The sequence below is a fragment of the Armigeres subalbatus genome, unplaced genomic scaffold (genome assembly GCF_024139115.2).
Source record: "Armigeres subalbatus isolate Guangzhou_Male unplaced genomic scaffold, GZ_Asu_2 Contig435, whole genome shotgun sequence".
In the NCBI taxonomy this organism is placed as follows: domain Eukaryota; kingdom Metazoa; phylum Arthropoda; class Insecta; order Diptera; family Culicidae; genus Armigeres; species Armigeres subalbatus.
The window spans coordinates 90,308-102,580 of NW_026943189.1; the positions used below are offsets into that span (position 1 = coordinate 90,308).

The 12,273-nt window shown below is 37.7% G+C and overlaps 2 long non-coding RNA genes across 3 annotated transcripts; one reads left to right on the forward strand and one right to left on the reverse strand.

Moving 5' to 3' along the window:
* Positions 1 to 3,685: 3,685 nt before the first annotated feature.
* LOC134204180 (uncharacterized) lies at positions 3,686 to 4,618 on the reverse strand. Of its 2 annotated transcripts, none has more exons than XR_009977794.1 (3): positions 4,378 to 4,618; positions 4,098 to 4,322; positions 3,686 to 4,020 (listed from the first exon to the last, which is right to left on the reverse strand). It is a non-coding gene; the product is annotated as an uncharacterized LOC134204180 (long non-coding RNA). The 2 variants fall into 2 exon arrangements; XR_009977793.1 differs by having other exon boundaries at positions 4,083 to 4,322.
* A 1,311-nt stretch (positions 4,619 to 5,929) lies between these two features.
* Positions 5,930 to 6,783, forward strand: LOC134204179 (uncharacterized). The gene is made up of 3 exons (XR_009977792.1): positions 5,930 to 6,073; positions 6,131 to 6,373; positions 6,440 to 6,783. It is a non-coding gene; the product is annotated as an uncharacterized LOC134204179 (long non-coding RNA).
* Positions 6,784 to 12,273: the final 5,490 nt, after the last annotated feature.

Here is a 12,273-nt window from a genome sequence, read left to right on the forward strand (position 1 = left end):
GAGTCAATGAAAATCTCACCCACCATATGCACTTGCCATGATAAACACTCTCCACGTACTCAGTGACTCCGGTTGCCTCTCACTAATACAATCGAACACTGCTGTCATTTCGCGAAAAGCATGTGGTTTTGTTTTGAGCGGGAAAATTCTGCCTATCTTTTAACACTGCGGCTATCTTGACGTTTACCTTCGCAGTCGAGCCTGCGAGTGTAAGACTGCCGCAGCATTCTAGAAAAAGATATGCGCGACAATAAGTTAAATCTATGCATTTCTGCCAATAAATATGTGTGGATTTTTAGTAGTGTCCCGCATAATGAAAAACGACATACCATATATTCAAAATTACATATGCGTTATAAGATATATTGTCACTATTCACTTCATTGTTAGCATACAATTTTAAGCTGAATTCACCATACCAGCTCTACATCAACACTTACTGTTAATACATAACATGCTGTCGATGTGTAATTATATAGTTCTGCAATTGTACATCTACCAACTGATGTATGGTACATCGAAAATTTTGTTCGAAAAAACGACCTGATTTAAATGTTAATTATACTTAACCGCCTATTACTCATATGGTCGTTTGGCCGTTTACCATCTGAGCTGCTGTTGAAATAGTATATGGGACTGTCCATTTATAGTTAACTACTATTAGTGAGACCATCGCTACAATCACACTTATTCTCTTCAATTATAACAGATGTGGTCTACGTATGGTCCATGATTATGCGGGATAGTTTTAACCATGATATTCTATTCAAAATTACTATTTCTAAATGTTGTCATGATAAATGATTATTTTGACAAAATAACATCACTGTTGTTAATTTTACCACGCGCATGTTCAAAATAAGCGACAGTTTGTTTATTAATAATGCGCGAAATAATGAATCTCATATTCTAAATATCCTGGAAACACTAACTAGGTTTGTGCTAAATCAATGGTAAGTATTTATAAAGTGATGAAAACTATATTGTTTTCATTTTGGACTTGATTACAGATTGAGCTTCCCGAAAACAAATTTGCTTCTCATCGATGACGATGTCGCTGTTTTCAACAGAGAATTGACAATCCCGACCAATTTGCCAAGGTTGAGAAGGACATAAGCATCACCAAAATCTGACCCTGCCTGCGTTAGTTCCTGGTGGCGGTACTTTGCCGGTGAAGTTGCCGTTACTTCTTCCAGAAATTAAGTGAAAAACGTTTTTGCTTCCGGATTATGCCGTATTTTTTTGGAATCTTCGGATCGGAACAAAAAAAACTTGTGTCATTCCCCTCCGATCAATAAAATGCAAGTTGTGACTAAAAAACTGAATGCAAATAAACTAATTATTATGTGGCTGAATTCAAACATTATTTCGTATATACCATCCCAAATTAGTTCAAACGACTTCAAGTTATTTTTATTGTAAACAATTAACCATGTCTCTTTTAAAAATGAGTTATAGTTGAAATAAATATGAAGCATGGTAATTTTCCCTGCTGTAATTGCTTTTGAGGCCATGGTAAAAACAAAAACTTATTTAAGTTGATACAAACGTGGCATGTAGTCTGCACAAATCTAGTGGCGTTGTGTATTTAATTTAACCCTACAAAATGGTAATTTTAACTGTAAAGCTGCTCTCAGTGTAGGGTCATTATATAGCATTCACACCACAGAGAACAGACGTTGAAGCTCCACTCGCCATGTTGTGATAACTTTTTACCTGAGACGAGACCTGCAAAGACGCTGCTTCTTTTCTCTTGTTTTGACACTTGTTCTTCTTTTCATCACAGTTGACCATCGAGTTTCAACTGTTTACTTGACTGTTTCACCTAAGCCCCAGGTGGACCCTTCTGAGCACAATAAAAGTGTATCCAATTCACGAAATAGTTAATTCATTTTCATAAGGATTTTTATACCGGGAACAAAACTCAGCTTTATTACTGATTATTAACAAGCTGAACGGAAGGTTTGGAATACTCGTTAAGTAAAAAAGTCTTGGTAAAACAAAAATGATGTGGAATATTTTATTTGGGATACCAATACTTTCACTCAAAAAGCTGCTGGTTGCACCTGACAGTTCGTGACAGCAGTTGACTGGCAGCAGCTGAAGTTACATTTTTTCCTCTTTGCAGGTCTCGTCTCAGCTTTTTACTGTTCATTTTAAAATTACCACTGTGCGCTAGTGTTGTTATGCATGCAAGAGCATGCCAGCGCCATCGTGTTGTCAAAATCAGATTGTGAGTTGCAATGTCGACGTCGATGGCGTTGAGGTTCGGTTTGTTTTTTACACATGTTTTGCAAGAAATTTTGTTCGAGCCTCCATGTCTGTTCTCTGTGTTCACACGTCATTGCATTCACACTTAAATCGAGAACTTCAGCTCGGTAATATTTTTTACTGAGGTTATTCGGTAAAAGGAAATTTTAACTGAGAGCTCAGTTAATTTAAATTAATTTACTGACTTCTGTAATATATTTCACCGATGTCTCAGTAGTTTAAAATAAAATACTGGGTTTCGGTAGTATAAATTACCGATCAACTCAGTTGCAAGAAAATGTTTTGCACTTGTCAAAAACAAACCGATGACTCAGTAAAAATCATTGAACTTTACTGAGCACCCAGTAGAATGAGTACCGAGCTCTCAGTTTAAGACCGCACGTGCCGTTTGATGAGACGCCATATTTTTTCTCACAAATCAGACATTTAGAAGTAAAGAATTAATCTACGGTAAGTCAACATAAATAATTACTGCTAATATGGGCCAGGTGATTTTGGCATGTTAGTTTGATATTACAATTGTATTAATTAATTTCCAGGAAAATCATCAGGCTTTGCCGTATCCATGGCCGTAACCTCGACCGTAGCCGCTATTTTTTGCTAGATTCAAAAGTTCGAAGCAATAATTATTTGAACTACACTTATTATGTATTTTTATTTTTATGAAACCAAATAATAAACATTATGAAAAAATATTCTAAGCATAATTGTTTTTTTCTCTTCATCACATATCTGATTACTATTAAATCGGTTCTTTTATTACCGGTGCCTGCACTATTTTTTGCAGAATCCCTCAGAATTTCGTACCGAGTGCTCAGTAGTGCGTTACCGATCAACTCGGTTATAATGGATCAATCAAGGTAACTCATTTTGCACTCACCGCATCAAAACAACGGCGGCACTGTATACGCATATTTCTATTCATGTGTGTTTGACAGAACATGTCTACGGTGGCGCAATCTGCTCATTTCATAGCGACTGTTTTTGCTTATTGATTGGTCCATTGACATTTTGCTAGCGGGGATGTAAAACCGAGACCTCGGTAAATGTTTGAACTATTCTACTGAGTCACCGAGTCGGTAGGCACCGAAAGCTCAGCTGTTGAGAAATCGGTAATTTGACAACCGGGCTCGGTAATCAGAATGAAGTGCACTGAGCTTATTTCCCATCTAAATAATATGTGCAACGCACATATATTTTTGCAATCAAGCTTTGCAAATAATTTTTATTGGTCTTGCACATAAAACTTGAAATTTAGGAACTGATTGATTTTATGTGCAGCGCACCCGTAAAATAAATGCACATACAATAGGATTTCATTGGCTTCCCATTATATTTTAAATGCAGCTGCAAATGTTATTCGTGTGGCCTGCTTCATAAACCAAATGGAATATTTCTAGTTTTGTTCGAATCATAAAATCTAATTTGAATAAAACCAACATAATATATTTTTATTTGATATTGTTTATTGTCTCATAGAAAACGCATTATGATTGCGATGCTCAAAGTTATTTGCTATGCAAACCGTTTTCAGATATTGGCAATAGCAACAGTTCCAAACAGTAACAAAAGTTGCTTGCCTTCGTCGACAGGTTTAATTTGCAAATAGACATTTTCGATCCGCACCCGCGCCTCGCAACGCGTTTTGTATTTGCCACCTTGAGAAGTTTGATGGTCCGTAAGCTTGGGTTGAGCTCCTGCTTACGTAGTTTGTGTATGCGCCACTCATGGCTCACCTGTTCACAACACCTGCAAAATAATATAATTTAGAAACAAAATGAACGCCATCAACTATTATTGCTATAAAATACATAATCAATCACCACCTGCAAAGTTACTACGGAAGTTATGGCGAAAAACGGTAATGAATAATTCCCCGCTATTGATGACGAAACAACTCTTTTCCGCCGCCGGCGACTGTTGTCGATCTGCTGGTGAAAATTTCTGGCACACACCCGCACACTCGCTGGCACAGCGGAAATTTTTCCGCGTTTACGATGCGTCGCGGCTCTTCGTTCATGCACACATCAATGGCAGGAAATCGTACGGATCTGGAAAAGAAAATTTATGAGAAGGAATTCTGTTTAACAAATTGATTTTACTTACATTATTTAGTAGCGAGAAGAATATTCCAGCGTACAGCCAACAGTCCACCATGTTGTAAAGAAAGAAAGTATTGTATTTATTGTTCGCTCTTGAATTTTATATGCTAGTATTAATAGTTCTTAACTATGGATCATTGCACATAAAATTCATTGTTAGGTCCAGTAGAATATAAATAAATTACTTTTATTGCGCTTTTTGCACTTTATAAGAGTTCTGCGAGATTTTTTTTCTCACAGTTATCTTTTTCTCACACTCAATACACTCAAAAAACTTTGATTTTCCGTGTATAATATTTGTGTGTGAGTGCTCAATCTGAAAACAAAAAGACGTCAAATCTTGGCGGGAATCGATTTAGTGTACACGCTTACATGTGACTAACGAGTAATGGATTATATTTGGGTAAATTTCAGTAACAAAAATCGATCAACCCGAAATGAGAGTGAGTGTGAGAAAAAGAAGCGGGCAAATCACAATCTACACATAACTCTTCAAATTGGTGAAATCGGCAATATATTGTATATGATTAAGTATTAAATATCGTTGATGATTAATAAATTATGAATGCTGCACATAAATTCGCAATGAAGTCAGTCGAATCTATTTTATGTGATTCGCGCATATAAAATATAATGGTAGTTTGATCTCAGTGTGTGAATTGTGAAGATTTCAATTAAAGATGCATGGCCTTTCTGAAAGAGTTATCAAAAGATTCCTTCCGAAGAGTGAGAGCCAAATACTACCCAAGTAACCATAAGCATTACAAAATAGCATGAACACAGCATTATATACGTCTCTAATGCAGTCTTTTAAAGCTGACTAGCTCTGAGTGCTATTATAATGCTCATTTGATGCTGCAAAAGGCGAAATAGCGTGCCAATAAGATGCTGTATAATGAAAGCACGCATATAGCCCTTCTAATGCTGTTGTAGTGCAATGATAATCCTGTCACATTTCACAGCCCGTTTTTAGCACTGCTGATGCTTTTGAAAAGTAGATCTTTGGGAGATCTGGTTCTGGTTCCCATGGCTATTTTTAGATTGAATTATATAAAAAAGTGAGTTGATGAATTATTGATGCAAATGATTAATCAAAATAAAAACTGTAAGCTTTTTTATTATTCTTCATACTTAATAATATCCTTAAATGTCGCTTATGAACTAACAGATTATAACTTCTCCGGGTCTCGAACTGACGTTGTCTCCTTGATCATCGTGGGTGTGCTCCTTTACTGCCAGGGCCATACGGGATATATAAGTATCCAATGAAATGTGACCAATTTAACTAAGTTCATTTGACTTCAATCTCGATTCAGCTGTGTTGCCAGTATGTTACGCTCAACAAATAAATTCTTATCAGAAATGTTATAGCATGAACTCTTTATATTCGTACGGTAATAGAAACCTCTTCCCTCAGTTTTGATACGTATATTGATACACTGCACCTACAAGGATCTTATGAAAAAGCTTTAATTACATCGTGCGTAATTATTGTAAATTATTTTAATATTGATAAATAAAAATGATAATTTCAAATTTGTATCTACAGTGAAACTGGCAACTTTGTAATAAACACCGATAGGTGAAATGTCAAATGTATTTTTTAAACCAAACAAACGATCTTGATTCCACATCGAATTTAAAACTCTTCCGATAAGTTTCTAAATGTTTGTAGTTTTTCAATAAACTTCGCGTGATCGGTAAGTTATTCAATATGAAATAAAACATTTGTGGTGAGAATATGTTTTTTATTATAGGTGCCCTGATAGGTTTCATGGACGTTCAATTGTTCCTTCGCGGCGAGCATTTCGGAGGTTCGTTGAAAATGGATAAGAAACTGGATTGTTGAGAAGTTATTATGATCTGGGAGCTATGATGGTTGTGAGCCCAGTGAAGTGTTCGGTTGGTGTTTTTCATTAAAAGAAAGTGTCCTACCATTCAAATGGGCACGAAAGTGCTGATTGGCTACCGGAGTAAAACAGCGGAATAACTCCAATTGTGTAAGCTTCAACTAAACATTAGAATAGGTATTTGAAACGTTGAAAATATGTTTTGCTCTTCTACAGACAATGACATGGGTGAACAGGCCATGATAAAAGATTGTCCAGCTGCGCAGCGCATCAAGGAAATGGAATCCAGACCACACCGGGTACAACGTATTCTGGCGATCATCATATGAATAGTTTCGTATGGACGAATCCTGCTTAAAATTAGTATATGAGTTATAAAATAATGAGACCGTCTGTTCTACCAATCGACCACATCAGGAGCCGACGTTGGTTCCTATGCAACTGGAAGGGAGGACCTAAAGAGTCTATCGAAGAAGTGAGAACCATCGACATGACTTGAAGACATGAGTATTTAAGATAAATTATGTGTACCTTATTCAATAAATCAAATTTTAATAACTCCGGGAATGGATAAATATATGTTTTTACTTCTTCATACAATGAATGGTCAGTACTAAACCCAAAGTTGTACGACAGAAATAACCTATATCCATAAATGCTTCTTTGTACTTTTATATGTGCTTTTTAATTGCCTTCTATAATGAGCAAAAAATGCATTACAAAAACTAGGTGGATTGATTTAGGTTTATATAAAATATTAAAAAAATTTGTCCAATGGCTGTCGTGTATGACTTGAACTAGTTTTTAAATATCTATAAATAGATTGGATGCTAGCATTCCTGAAGCTGATTTAGAGCAAATATGCATTAAAATTGCTCGGTGTTTCAATGCATTAAACCAAGCATTGAATGAGCATTGTAGACAAATATAATGCTAATAATAATGCCACATTTGTTTATGCTTCAAAGCATTAGCAATGCTTATATATGACTTGTATGCTTGAAGAATGCTATTATTTAGCTTTTAAGCAGTTGAAATGCCATTAAAGGGCCATTAGCAGGCTGTGGCATAATGCTTACGGTTACTTGGGTACGTATCATATATCTGTATCGTTCCAGATATTTTGAAAGCATTTCTTCCTGTAGCTTTGAATGGTAATTTGGGGGATTTTTCTGCTATTTTCAGAAAATCAATTAAGAGATTCCAGAAAGGCAAAATCTTGAACTTCACAGGCGTCTTACTACCCAACAAACAAGTTAAGTTGGATAAGCTAGTTTTTTAGCTGAACAAGCCAAATTGTGGCGAAATAGGCTCTTTATCAGATTCCAATGCTTGTTGGGTAAGCTCATATGTCTTTCTAATCGCATAAAGTTTTTCTGGAATCTGACGACAGTTCGTCACTCACACTCAACCTCCCGTGAAATGTGGTTCTGAGACGAACCGACAATGCGCCTTTCCAATCACAGGCAAAATCAGAATTTTGAAAGAAAATTTCTTTTGTCTACTCTGACATCAACGTCAGATGATTTGCCATCCATGGAGAAATAACTTCTGCAGCGTCACCAAGCAACTATGATTTGCACTTTGAAGTATGTTCGTCTCGGCTCAACCTCCTCTAGTGTATCTGAAAAAAAACGATTTGTTGTCAATAATTATTTCCAATTAGAAACAGAAATAAAATCTGAATTTTGAAAGAAAATATCACTCATTGGCGTAAATAAGGGGGGGCTTAGCCCTCCCTAGAAAAAAATTAGCCCCCCCCCCTAGGATTTGATAAGTTAGTTAGCAGTGATATCAGTTTTCAACATATAGCATAATGAATTACCGAAAAAGTTTGAAGACTAAAGAGTTATCTCTCATATTTACACACACTTAACTCATTTCACAGTATTCGGTAAATTTTACCGAAATCTCAACAGCAGAACTGTTCGGTAATTATTTTACAATTTTTTTGTAATTTTTTCCATTGTTCAACTGTCAAAATCACCGAAAATCATTAAAATTATTTACCGAACAGTTCTGCTATTGACATTTCGGTAAAATTTTACCGAATTCGGCGATTTATTTTAAGTGTGTACTTAATGAAATGAGTGGAAGAAAAATTAGCTTGTTTCTGAGTTCTGAGAAAGATTTCCATCAGCATCTGAGAAGGATTCTCATCAGGATCCGAGCAAAATTCTCACTCCAATCTCTAAAGAATTCTTTTCGGATTTATCGAAGTATTCCAATCGTAATCCAGAAGAATTCCTACTGGATTCTTTCCAGTATTGTTAAGTAATACCCTTGGGAGGATTTGCTTTAGAATCTCTCGTTGATTTGCTCCGGAATATCTTCAGATTCGTTTTAAGATTGGTTTAGGAATTCCTTGACAAATCAGAATCCTTCGGCGATTTGCTTCGTAATCCTTTGAAGATTTAATTCGGAGTCTCTCGGCGTTTTGCAAATGATCTGCGTTGGGATCTCTAGACGATAAGGAATCCGGCTGACGATTAGCTTCAGAATCCCGCGAAGAATTGCTTCAGAATCATTCGACGTTTCGTTTCGGAATACATCGACGGTTTGCTTCAGAATTTCTCAAGATTTTGTTCAGAGTCCCTTAACGATTTTTTTTAATCATTCGACGATTTGCTTCGAAATCCTTTGATGATTTGCATCGGAATCCCTCAACGATTTGCTTCAACATCCTTGGAGGATTCCCTTCGGGATCGCTGGAGGATTCTTTTCGAAATAACTAAAGGATTAATTCGGAGTCGCTCGACGATTTGCTTCGAAGTCCTTCGACGGATTGCTTCGGAATCCTTCGACGATATGCGTCTTCATCCCTGGAACATTGCTCATGAAATACCTGGAACCATCATATTGGAATTCCTGGAAAGTTTTCGACGAAATCCCTGGAATATTCCCCTTCAAATTCCTGAAATATTCCCGTCGAAATTCCTGGAGGGTGAAGGATCCCTGGTACATTCTCGTCGGAATCCTTGAAATTTTTCCGTTGGAATTCCTGAAACATTCCCTCCGAAATCTCTGGTGGATTCCCTTCATGATCCCTGGAGGCTCCCATCGGTATTCTTGAAGGATTCATGTCGAAATATTTAGAGATTCCCGTCGGTGTCCCTGGAACATTCCAGTCAGGTTCACTAAAGGATTCTCATCAGAATACTTGGAAGATTCTCGGCGGAATCCATGGAAAGTTGCACTATTTTTTTTTCATTTGAGATAGATAGAATATTTATGAAGTATGCAAATATATCCGCTGCCTGACGCTAGTCGAGCGCAATTAAACATAGACTGTGAGTTGTTGCTCACACGTGCACACTGAATGGGTGTGATGGATCCGCAATTACCTTAGGTGGTTGGACTGCATTTGTCACATTTGTCACATTTGTCACTGATAACTTGATGAGATGTTAAAATGTTCGAGAATTTTCAAAAAGAGGGTCAATTTCGAGAAAAAATATAAAGGGGCTATAGCCCCCCCTAGGCATCGGAGGTAGTTACGCCAATGATATCACTTGACTGCTACTGACGCCAAATTTTCTGCAGCGTTGCTCTCCGACGAGCATTTGTGATTCTGATACTGACGGAAACTTCCCTCAGTACCGCGGGAATGCAACCGACGCCATTGTTTGCTATCAACCCTTTCTTTTCATAAAATGCTGGTCCTGAAAAGAGTTGATTTTCAATCCACAATGCGTCTTTCGAATCACTCACAGCAATCAAACGTTAATCCGAACTTTGCGTTAAAAATTCACTGCTGCTGCTAACCAACGGCCAATCGATGATTTTCCGCTAAGACGCCACTGATATTCCGAAACCACAATCGACGCCTAAGAAGAACATTTTTTTCTTTCACAAAGCGCTTTTCTAATCACTGCACAGTTAACTCATTTCACCGTATTCGGTAAATTTTACCGAAATCTCAACAGCAGAACTGTTCGGTAATTATTTTACAGATTTTTTGTAATATTTTCCATTGTTCAACTGTCAAAATCACCGAAAATCAGTAAACTTATTTACCGAACAGTTCTGCTGTTGAGATTTCGGTAAAATTTTACCGAATTCGGCGATTTATTTTAAGTGTGTGATAGAAGCGAAACGATAGTCTGAGCATTACGTGGATATTTCTCTTGAGTACTGCTACTTTCGGCGACGGCCAGCGCATTCTAATCCATTGTATTTAATAGTATGGGAAAATCTTAAAGAGTTCGTCGATCGATCGAATCGATCGAAAATCTCGAAAATCGGTACTTTAGTGAAGGTCTCAAATTTGAATACAGTCGCCTAACGAATACCCTAACTAACGAATTCGGTTTTTTAGTTGGGTCAACTGACAGCCATTTGAACACGTGTATTTCGACTTGAACATCGCAAATGATGTCCAGTGACGCCCAATCCCGTTTTCCGTGTTTAAATTGAATTTTGACGTGCGGTTGCTTTTTAGTTGGGCCATTGCCCAACCAGCGGAGGCCCAACTAAAAAGTGACTCAAGTATTGAGATCCAAACCAGGAAATCCCGACTGTATGCAGAATTACCTCCCTATCTTCGCAAAGAACGTAATCCTACGTCAAAAATTAGCCCTCCCCCTAGAATTTTTCGTTAGTTACGCCAATGCTTTCTGTCCTGTCCAGCAGATCTCCTGCAGCGCTACGACGTCGAAGTTGCCTATAGCGACTTGCAGTTCCATGTTCCAAGCTTCCAATCGTGATCCTCTACTCGTCGCCTAGGTCGTTGCCGATTGTATCGAGTCGTATTATCTTCTATGTCGTTCGTAATGGTTGTTTTCAAAGGTGGCTTATTGGGCCTGCGCAAACCTCCCGTTTCGTCGGAGGGCTGTTTCGCGTCCCACCTAACACCAGGACTTGAGCTTGTGTGCTTTGAGCGGCACACGGTCGCTTTGGTGGAGCCTACTTGCGGATACATGCAGCTTTTTATAGAAATTTAGCAGAGCCCACTGTCAAACCCCATCACATTCTAGGCAGGCACCACAACTCGCAGATGGCCTGGGGAAGGGATCATCAAGCCCTTGGACATATTGTCGGCGTAGCACCAAGTTAGAATTCGGAAGTCGGGACTTCCGAACCGAACTTTCTTCCGAAGTTTTATTTGTCAAACTAATTGATGCGTTGCTTAGCGCATCTTTAGGTGAATCCAGCGCACTACTTCCGAAGTTGGGAAAGTGGCCTGTATCTGGAGAAAAATCCAACTTCGGTATAAAAAGCGGTATAAATTTATTCCGGATACACAATAGTCCCTGCTGCCCGCTACCGACTCCGGTAAAATAAAGTAGCTGTGTTACTTAACTAATAGGAAACATGTTATTACAAAACTGCAAAAAATGAAAATCATTCTGAAGAACCAATTTGTTTTCTAGACAATATATTGGCTAGACAAAATCATAAATATAATAGCCCTGTTTGTCTGTCCGGTGACTAGACAACTAGACGCAACATGCGGGGAAATTCTCACAAAAAATAAAATATTCGGCACTTCAATTCTTTTTTACTATCAGATGCAGAAAACAAAACCAGTGACAACCTTAGACAACCAGACACATCATTTGATGAAAAAAAATCACAGACAACGGACGTTGAAAATTTTTACTTGAAAAAAAAAACACTTACCACGGGCGCTACTGCGTCCACAAATAAACTAGTTATACATAATTCTATATAAATATCTATAAGGGTCTGTTCAAATATTACGTAACGCAATAGGGGGTGGGGGGTTGTTTTATTTTTGTTACGATTTGTTACGCAAAATACAGTAGCCGTTCGATAACTGCAAAATGTTTACTTTGCAGTTAACGAATGCCGTTCGATAACTGCAACGCATTCTAGACGTCAAACGGTTGTCAATCGACGTCAGGTGCAATAAAAGTGCATCTAAATGTGCAGCGCAATGCAGCTGTCATTGAGTCTGACATCAGTTTGAAGTTTAGCGGTCCGATAACTGCAAAACTGTTGCAACTATCGAATTGCAGTTAAAAAGCATTGCAGTTAAATGACTTGCAGTTATCGAACGTCTACTGTATAGGGGGTGGAGGTCCTTC